Consider the following 9,443-nt stretch of genomic DNA (forward strand, 5'->3'; position numbering starts at 1 on the left):
CTCCTATTTACCCCTCCTTTGCCGGCCGCGTGCCCCCCCTCCGCGTCCCCCTTCCCCTGGTCTGTGTGGTGGAGGGGGGGAAGGGTCCGCTGGCCACGCTTCGTGAGTGCAAGCCGGCCCGGCGGGCGGCGACGGCGGACCCGAAGCCGCCCGAAGCAAAGCAAAGCAAAAGAAGAAAAGCTCAGTTCCTCTCCCGGAGAGTTAGACGCCGGTTGTGTGTGCCCCGTGCGCCCTGTGTTGTTGTCGTGCGCGTCTGTTTGTGTACATTGTGTGAGTGTGTGTGTGCGCGGGCGCATGTATGTGTGCGTCTGCAGGCTGACGCCAAAGTGCAAGTGATCTCGTCCAGGAGGTGCCAGGGTGCGTCCCGTGCAGTCCTACGGGAGCCCGTGCTGCCCAGCCCTGGCTGGCTGGCTGGCTAACTTGTTGCTGCAGCAGCTGCAGTCGCTGTGCTCTGCGGGGCGCGGGGCTGCGGCCGCTGCCGGGGCCGGGGCCCTCTAGGCGGTGTGGTGGAGTGGAGTGGCTCCAGGGAATAAAAAGAAAATATCAAAGAAAAACACACAATCAAGGAAGATGGCGCGAAGAAGGCCGTGAACCTGAAGACTGGATACTTAGGGGCTTTGGATTATTTTCTGCCCGGACCAATTAAATCGCCACCCTGTTTTGTGTTCCGAAACACCGTGGATCGTCCGCACCCAGCGACGATGTGAGTATTGCATTTACTTTAAAGGAGAACGAGGTTCATTAAAGATGCCTGCCTGACATCAACAGACATCCATTTATCGTTGCGACTGAAATCTACCATTTTGGCCAGTTGCACGAATCGTTCCACAATAATTTTTTCGCAGGTTCCTGGAGCGACGAGCCGAACTGCGCTCATTACCTTAACTCTATAATATCCGCCGTCAGTGCCGCCGGACAACAGGACGTCCAGCCCTGGTTTTTATTATTTTTATTGATGCAGGCGACCCCGGACTGGTTCTGCTGCATTTCCTGCATGCTCTTTGCCCCCCGCCACCCTTCCTCCTTCCATTCTCGAACTATCGCCCATCGATGATCGACCGCGACGATTGAACGACCAAACTCGTTCAAACTGAAAAGGGGCGTTCCGAGAGCCTCTCGGCGAGAGGGGCGTAGGGGCGTACCGACCCACCACCGCCACGCACGGCGTGGCGGGGCGGGCGGGGCGCGGGGCGCGGCGAGCCGAGCCGGCAACAACCGGCACTGCACTCTCAGATAGCTTATCAGTCCGAAGGGCTGGGCACACAGGCGAGCGCAGGTCCTGCCCGCCTGGCCGTGCCGGCGGCCCAGCCTTCCACTGGAGCAGCAGGACACCCGGGGGCCCGGGTTCGACTCCCGGCCGCAGCGCGCGCAGCGCCGCCGGCAGAGTGAGATGGAATGGCTGGGCTGGGAAGATTGGCCCGCCCCTTCCCTGCTGGCCTTCCCCTCTCCGACAATGTGTTTCACCGAGTGTGGAACTGGGTTGGTTTCCCGGTGACACTCTGCCCTGGCCGCGGGGCCCGGGGGTGACGGGGCCGGGCCGGGAGGCGGTGGAGGGGGGCGTTGGCGGGAATCACCCGCCCGGGGCGTAACGCGTCGTGACAGCACGGCGCCAAGGCCACGACGACGCCCCGCCCGGCCCTATTCGAGTAGCGCCTGCTGCTGCTGCTGCTGCTCGGAGGCAGCGCCAAGGCGAGCCGAGCGCAGCGGTGAGGAGGATCAGTTTTCACCCCGATTTTGGAGCGCGAAGGTGAAACTTGGTGGTCACTCCGGCCTGCTGCACAGCACACCCCGACCCGAGTAGACTTTGCTCCCCGAGCCGAGGCAGGCAGCAGCAGCAGCAGCAACAGCAGCACACAGGAACAAAATAAGGAGGCGTTTCCGGACGACTTTCGGTGGGTGGATCGAGGAAGGTAAATGAGGATGTGGTTTCATAGGGTTTCCCTCGTTGATTTTGGAATTCCACGCCGCTGGTCGGGGCCGGTGGTGGTGGAGGGCGCGCCGGTCCCCGTAGCCAGGCGCCGCAGCGCGCAGGAATTCGTTGAGCAAGCCGGCCAGAAAGTGATTTTTAATTGGTTTCTTGCTCTGTCTGCGTAATGCATGGAACGCCTTCCCATTTCTCGGCGCGACGGCGTCCTTCTCGCCGGGCTGTTGGGTGGGGTTAGGGATCGTCTGGGACGGGTACGAGTACAACTACAAGCCGCAGCAGACACCATCAACGGGGCCCAGCCCATCAACAGGTAGCTGCCGCTCCTCTCCCTCCCCCGCCTGCCTCTCCGAATCCCATCCCAGAAGTACTACAACGATGCGCCTCGTCGATCTCCCCCTCCTCTTTCATTTCTCCCCTCGATTTTTCGAGCCGGTCGGTCGGCCGGCCGGCCGATGTGTTAGTAGATACATAGGTAAGGAGGCGCCCTGCCCTCCTGGCCCGGCTGTGGCAGCGGCCGTCCTGGCCCCCGGCTCGCCCCCCTCCCAGTGGGGTGTGACGTCGCGAAGGAGGGCACCTGTCTGTCCGTATTGTGACTCGTGGGAACAACGCCCCCCCCCCCCGCACGGCCAGGAGGAGGAGGAGGGTATCAGAAATGCGCGACCAGGCGGCGGCGTCGCCACGGCGGCCAGGTGCAACCGGATGTTGTCGCCGTCCTCTTCTGATTGAAATCGCGGCGCTGGACACGCCGAGAGAGGGGACCGGGGTGTGGCAACACCAGCCCAGCCGGGCCTGCCGGTCCGAGGAGGCCGTCGCGGGGTGCACGGCTTGAAGTGCACGGTGCACTCGGACACCGCCGCCGCCGTCCTGCGCTGCTGCATCGTCGGCCGCCGACATCCTGCTCTGCGCTGCTCGTCCGACCCTCAAATTTATGCATCTCGAGCAGACGAGCAGCGCCCGCCTCTATGGCCAATTTGCGTTGCGTGAGGGGACGGTGGGGCGGGCGGGGGTGGTGTTCCCCACGCGCATCCACAGAGATGAGAGTGATTCCAGAGTGTAATTGGCCGTCGAGTGCGTGGAGGGCGACCGGAGGGCGACCCCCGACCCGCTATCGGCCGCGCGGCATCTGGTGTCGTCCTGGTCCCTCTCCGGTCCCTCCACGCCGCTGCTGGCGACGACGCCCCCCCTCTCTCTTTCCTCTCCGTCCCTCCTCGCCCTCTTGGGGCTGCCGCGGGGACCCGCGGTCGCCCCAACAACAACGTTTGTGAATGGAAACAACATTTCGATCGAATATTCAGCGGAAACCCCGTGAAATGGCGCAACCGCGGAGAGTGGCAGGGCAGGCAAGTGTGGCGGTCGGGGTCGGGTTCACTTCACGCAACTCGACGTCATCGCGGTGTCCGCCCGCGGCTCTACTTTTACTCCGAGTGCATCCGTGGCCCACGGGGCGACGGGGCGGCCGGCGGTGACGGCGGTGACATGACTCTTCCGTCCCGAGACTGCGCGATGTTGTCTGTGTGTGTATACGTCTCGCGCCCTCCGGAAGTCAGTCAGAGAGTCTCTTCTCTGGTGTTTACTCTCGGGGCTCCGCACCGCACCAACCCACCAGAGCCAGCGCTGCCATGGGGCGCAGCCCCGCAAGCAGCCTCTGTTTTTATCGCGACCGCCGCACTTTGTGTCGCCCGAGCCGTGCTCTGCGATAGCCAGAGAGCCAGTTGCTGCTGCCTCTTTGTTGTCCGGGCCGTTCTGTGTTGGCCTCTCGTGCCCCAGAGCCATCATCGCGTCGTGCGCCGACCGCGCGCTCACGGTTCCCGGGGGACGACGACAACAGAGTCCGTCTGCCTTCGAATGGAGCGAGAGTCTCTCTAACGAGGGGCGGGCATCAGGCCAAAAGCGAGCGGCGGCGGCGTCAGGCCAACTGCGGCATCAGGCCAAAAGCAGCGTCGGGATCGGGACGCTGCCATCATCAAATACTTTGGGGGTGGCGTGGCGGCGGGGGCCGCGCGCGCGCGCTCGCTCCACGGGCCGGCCGGCCGGCCGGACGGACGGAAATTGAAATGATTACTACTGCTGGCCAAGTAAAAATAAGAAAAATACAAAATGAGAGAAGAAGGAATGAGACGGAGCACAATAAAAGTGTGCGCTGCTGCGGTGGTGATCCCCCCGGCTGCATTTAGAAGGGCTTAATTGCATTCGGGTTGCGCGCCTTTTCCCTCCACGGGAATAACGAGACGTGTCGGCGCTCTCCGCAGTGTACCCGCCGCGCCGGCCGGCCGACTCGACTCACAACCGGCCGGGGCGTACGAGAGGAGAGGTGGGTTCCGTCGGTGGTTTTGCCACCGCGCGCTGCCGGCCGCGGGGCGTGGCGTGGCGGGGCGCGGCCCCTGCTGGACATGTTGCTGCCGTATCCGTGGAATTTGCGTAGGCCTATAGGAGGCCGGCGGCCGGGGCCTGGAAATCTCGCTCTGCCGTTGGGCCCCCCGGGCGAGATGCGGTCCCGTTGGGCGGCGGTCGACGGGCCGGCGAGCACGGCGGCAGCGGGTCAACGACGACGACGTCGTCCTGGATGACGACGAGGATCATCATCATCATCATCATCATCATCATCATGGAGAGCGCGGCGACAGCGCAGGGATGATGTGATGACGCGGTCATCACGGAGGAGGACGTTACGTTTCTGCGACGCCAGCTTCTGCACTGAGCGATGCGTGCTATGGACACGTGACGCGGGGCCCTCTCCTCGCATTCCAGCGGCGAGCCGAGCCGAGCCGGGCCGAGCTGAGCCGAGCCGAGCCCCCGGCGGCAGGTGGTGTGTCTGGGCTCCAGCGCCTCCAGCGGCGGCCGGGCCCAGGCTCCAGCCCAGGCTCCAGCAGGCTCCATGGACCCTCCTCCTATTGAATAGACGAGCAGCAGGGCGCAGCAGCAGCGGCAGCCGGGCAGAGCGTGGCATTGACAGCAGACGACGCCGTGCGTGTCGCGCTGCGCTACAACAACGCCACGAGTATTGATGAATGAGGCTGCGCCCCTGCCGCCTGCCGCCGCCGCTGGAGGAGGGAGAGGGGGGAGAACCGGTTGAGTACCTATACCTCGCCAGACCCACCCGGTACCCGGCCCGGCCACAAGCGCCCCAAGGGCAAGGTCTAGCTGCATACAGGTTTGCCGAGCCGAGTGTAATGGCGGACCCTCCCCGGGCCCGGGCCGCCTGGACCGGACCGAGCGGAAACGGCGACGAGGAGGTGGAGGAAGAAGAAGAAAGGAGGAAAGGCGAGCGGGTCCTCGCGAGCCGGGGGCGGGGCGTGGCGTGGCGACCTTGCCCTTATCAACCTGCTTGTCGCGGGGTGGGCACCGCCGCAACCCCGCTCCACTCGATTGTCTGCCGCCCGGAGGCTGTGGGGGGTGGAAGGAGGAGGAGGAGGAGGAGCAGGCCGCGTGGGTGGAAGCGGCAGGTGTTGCGCAACGCCTTGCGCTAGTCTCTCTCAGCGCGGCTGAGCGTGCGTGGCTGAGCATGGCCGAGGAGCGTGGCTGGGCACGGCCGTGTGTAACTGAGCACGGCTGAACGTGGCTGAACGTGGCTGAACGCGGCTGAACGCGGCTGAGCGATGGCTGAGCAGGCCCACGGGCTGCTGACACGAGCCGGCCGCTCGGCCCGGCGGCCTGCTCTGCCCGCGCGTGGTCCCGTCCCGTCCCGGGCGTGTAATTTGACCTGTTTAGAGGTGAATTACGGAAACGGCTTCATTACAGCGCCCCAGATACACGGGCCGGGGCCGGATGCAGGCGCGTAGTACGTATAGTCGCGTGTTGGGACGTCACGTCAGCGGACAGACCAGCCGGACCCGGACTGTGGACCTGAGCAGCGGGGCGCGCGCGAGCAGCGGCAGCCAGCAGCAGCAGCCGGAGGTGGGCAGGGCGCGTCTTCTCTACGCCCCATCTCGGACGAGCCGTTATCATCGGCCCGGCGTCGTCCCGAACAGAGAGGTGATTCACGCGAGGCCTCCCATCCCGTGGGCCTCCCTCCCTCCTCGCCCCGCCCCGCCACGCGTCCCGGCGGCCAGCGGAGTGTCGCGTCGCGACTTATCGCTAAGTGATGCTCCGGGGGGCCAACGTTGCCGCACTGCCGTTCACCTGGAAGTACCACACTAACTCTGTCATGGAGGAGGAGGATGTGTCACCGGCGGAGAGGAAGAGAGAGAGGGGAGAGAGATCGTCCTTGGGCTACTGCTGCAGCCGCGGAGTGGTGTGACTCACAAAGGCGCGCGCGCTCCCCGCCGCCCCCCGCCTGGCGCGACGCTCAGGTGGAAGTGGTCCAGCTCCACTATCGGCCGCCAGCCTCCATCACCGCGGCTGTTTATCGCCGCCGTCCCGTCCGTCGCCCGCTCTTTATGCGTAGTCATTTTTATTTCCCGAGAAATAATATTTCGTCTTGTCTGCGTGAGTTGAAAATTAATCGAGGCCGTTATATATTTTGCAGCGGCGCGGCAGGAAGGATGGTTGAGTTGACACCTCATTGTGTCGCTTTGGAATCCGATTGGGGGGGGGGGGGGCACGGCCAGGTGAGGAGGGCAGCAGCAGCACGTGATGTCGATCTGTGGTGACGGCCTTAGCGCGCCCAGCTTCATTGTGTTGTGCCTGCCCTGTGCCGCGGGCGCCTAGCCTGACTGCCTATGCAACCATATAGGCTTTCAATCATCTACGCACTCTGAAGTCGAAGTTATCACAGCAGTTTCAAAGTTTGTTCACCTCAAAACGTTGTCCAAGAAGTTGTTCCAAAACGTTATCAGAAGTTCTTCAAAAATTCGCCAGATGTTCAAAGGTTCACCAAGAATATCATCAGGCGGAGTTCTTCTAATGTCCTCCTAAAGTGTATCAACAAATTTTCATCAGATCTAAACTGGACTCAATCATAGGGCCCGTAAAAAAAGTACCTCCCTTCCCTCTCAACCCGATAGAAGTACGTAATTTGTTTACCGCCCGTGTAGCTCAATGGAAGGCACGTTTGTTGTCGCGGGGGAGCGCTATGCTGCTGCTGCGCATAGAGAAACTGCCGCCTTGACAGTTCTGTGCACGTCCAAGAACAACAACAAGGACACGTGACACTGACTCGCGTTGCGCGACGACGACTCCTCGCCGCGTTGACCATACGCAGCCCTTTTCTGTGCATCAAAGCAGCAGTGTGACTGTAAACGAAACCATATATGCATCCTTCTTTACAGACCATTCACAACTGCTCGGCATATGACTGCATTTATCGGCGTCAATCGCGTACACTTACACGTGGGAGGTTTTTCTTTCGTCTTTTCCATAAGTTTTTCTCTTAAATATATAATCTCCGCGAGCCTGTCCGTAACGAGCGGGGCTGCACTGCACGCCGCGCCGCCGCGCGCTGATTCTGCTTGATTCGCTTTGCACACGAAATTGCGGATGCAGTGCGTGCGGCTTGAGCCGGCCGTATAAAGTGTGTGTGTGTGTGTGTGTCGTAAATGGAGTGCCCGCCGCCGACGCTGGTGTATAGTGTAGTAGGAGGAGGAAGAAGGGGATGAGGGGAAATGGCGAGGCGCGCAGAGGCCAATTTGGCCGGCAGAAAATGAAACTGTTTGCGGTGGTGGTTGTTGGTGTGCTGCGCTGCCCGCTCGCTGCTGCCCTCTGCTGCGCCAGACCGGACCAAAAGGCGAGCGCTCGCTCACACACACACACACACTCCAGGAAGATTTGTGGAGCAAAAATAAGAATGAAAAAAAGAAAAGATTGAGAGAAGGACGCGGCGGGGCAGAAATAATAAAGAGTAATCTGGAGAGAAATGGCGGGGTGACGCGCCGCTCATGGCAATTATTCGGCACACGGCTGCTCGGTGTTTAGTTCGGAGGCGCGCGGAGCGAGCGCGGAGCCGCTGTAATTTTCGTATTAAGTGGCTCCGTCGTGGCCATATCCGTCCGCGAAGGCGCGCGGCGTGTGTTCCGAGAAGAGCGAGGCAGAGGAAGAAGAAGAAGAAGGGGGAGGAGGAGGAGCAGCGCCCCTCGGAGCGCACAGCGGAGCGCGTCTTCATGAAGCAGATTGCACGCTTCCGCTGACACCGTGCGAGCGCCAAGACCAGGACAACGACGATGAGCGCCATGCCACTCATGGGGGCAGAGAGAGAGAGAGAGAGAGAGAGAGAGAGTCCTCCCGGCGACCCCGCCGCCATGCCACGCCGCATGGCCGGGTGACGTTTATTGACACGGCGAGGCAGGCGAGAGAAGGGAAATCCGGTTGGCGAATCGAGTCGACAGAGAGAGAGAGAGATGGAATGAGATTCGAATGAATTCGACGGCCCACGCCCGCCTGACCGCCGCTGCTGCCTGCCTTGGGCCCGGGGCCCCGGCGGCGGGCGCCTGACAGCAGCCCCCTTCTCTCGCCTATATAAGTATGACGAAGATGGAAGAGCGATAGTACGGACATGCGAGAAATCGCACAGAATTTGTGTGTGGTAGATGTGAACACGCACGCAGTCCACCTCTCCACGGCGACGGCGACGAAATGGGCCGCGAGTAAGCAGCCAGCTCATAGAAGCTTGATGAAGCTGAGCGCTGAGCTGCTGAGCGCGCAGGAAGCGACCGAGAGGCCAGGAAGTGCGCGGGGGGCGTATCCCCTGCGCTGCGCTGCTCGCCGTCCCGTCCGGCAGATGGAGGAGTGTCCTGCTGCGGTGGACTTCCCTCCTTCCTCCTCTCATCATCCCGTGCAGTTGGCTGCACTGCGATATCATCTCGGGGCCGCGGCGGCGGCGGCGGCGTCCTTGCAGCGTTGCCAACCCTGCGGCCTGCGGCGGCGGCGTGTCGCGGGGGGACGGCGGGCGTCTTTTGCCGCCTCCTCCTCCGCTGCGTCTTCTTTCTTGCAGTGTTGCCAAACTCGCGGGCGACTGTTTATGTGTTGCCTCGCGAGGGGTCAGTCAGACACGTCGTGGGGCGGAAGGCAAACATAAGGGGGGGAGCTGCCTGCGTAGCTTTGAGGGTGACGGCGGCGACCATAGAGAAACTATATGGCGGCCGCCGGAATCACCCACCACCATCACCCACCACCATCACCCACCACCATCACCCACCACCATCACCCACCACCATCACCCACCATCACCTACAACCACCATCACCCACCACCACCACGAGGAGGATGTGAGGACGACGACGGGAGGTCGTTGGCTCCGAGCGACACCTCGTGTGGGGCCGGGTCGTTAGCTGCCCGCCACGCGCCGCCGCCGCGCCGTCGAACGACCGATACTTTTTGGCCGGGCAGTACGGCGGACGGACGACGCACCGGGACAGACGGCATTCCACAGGATGACCCTCTCCTCTCCCTCTCCACGCCCGGGCCTTACTGGTGATCATCTCTCTCTCTCTTTCTCTCTTATGTGTCATTCCCTCTCCCCCTTCCCTCTGGCGCCACTCACACACATGATGCGCAGGGCAGAGAGAAGGTGGGGCAGATTCGACCCGGGCCCGCCGGAAATGCCTCTCTTGCGTCACAAAAGGGCGACGGGGTGGGACAGAAG

The 9,443-nt window shown here is 62.6% G+C and overlaps 1 protein-coding gene across 7 annotated transcripts in view; it reads left to right on the forward strand.

Annotated features, from left to right (window-relative positions):
* The first annotated feature begins 117 nt into the window (after positions 1-117).
* LOC113204238 (signal-induced proliferation-associated 1-like protein 3) overlaps positions 118-9,443 on the forward strand; it is a 41,839-nt gene continuing 32,513 nt past the window's right edge. For 6 of the 7 annotated variants that reach the window (XM_052267692.1, XM_052267684.1, XM_052267706.1 and 3 more), the window contains exon 1: positions 118-703. The gene's annotated coding sequence lies outside the window, so the exon portion shown is untranslated. The remainder of the gene's footprint in view (positions 704-9,443) is intronic. The other variant, XM_052267702.1, reaches the window with a different exon arrangement.

Source organism: Frankliniella occidentalis, unplaced genomic scaffold (genome assembly GCF_000697945.3).
Source record: "Frankliniella occidentalis isolate FOCC.00 unplaced genomic scaffold, Focc_3.1 Scaffold4, whole genome shotgun sequence".
In the NCBI taxonomy this organism is placed as follows: domain Eukaryota; kingdom Metazoa; phylum Arthropoda; class Insecta; order Thysanoptera; family Thripidae; genus Frankliniella; species Frankliniella occidentalis.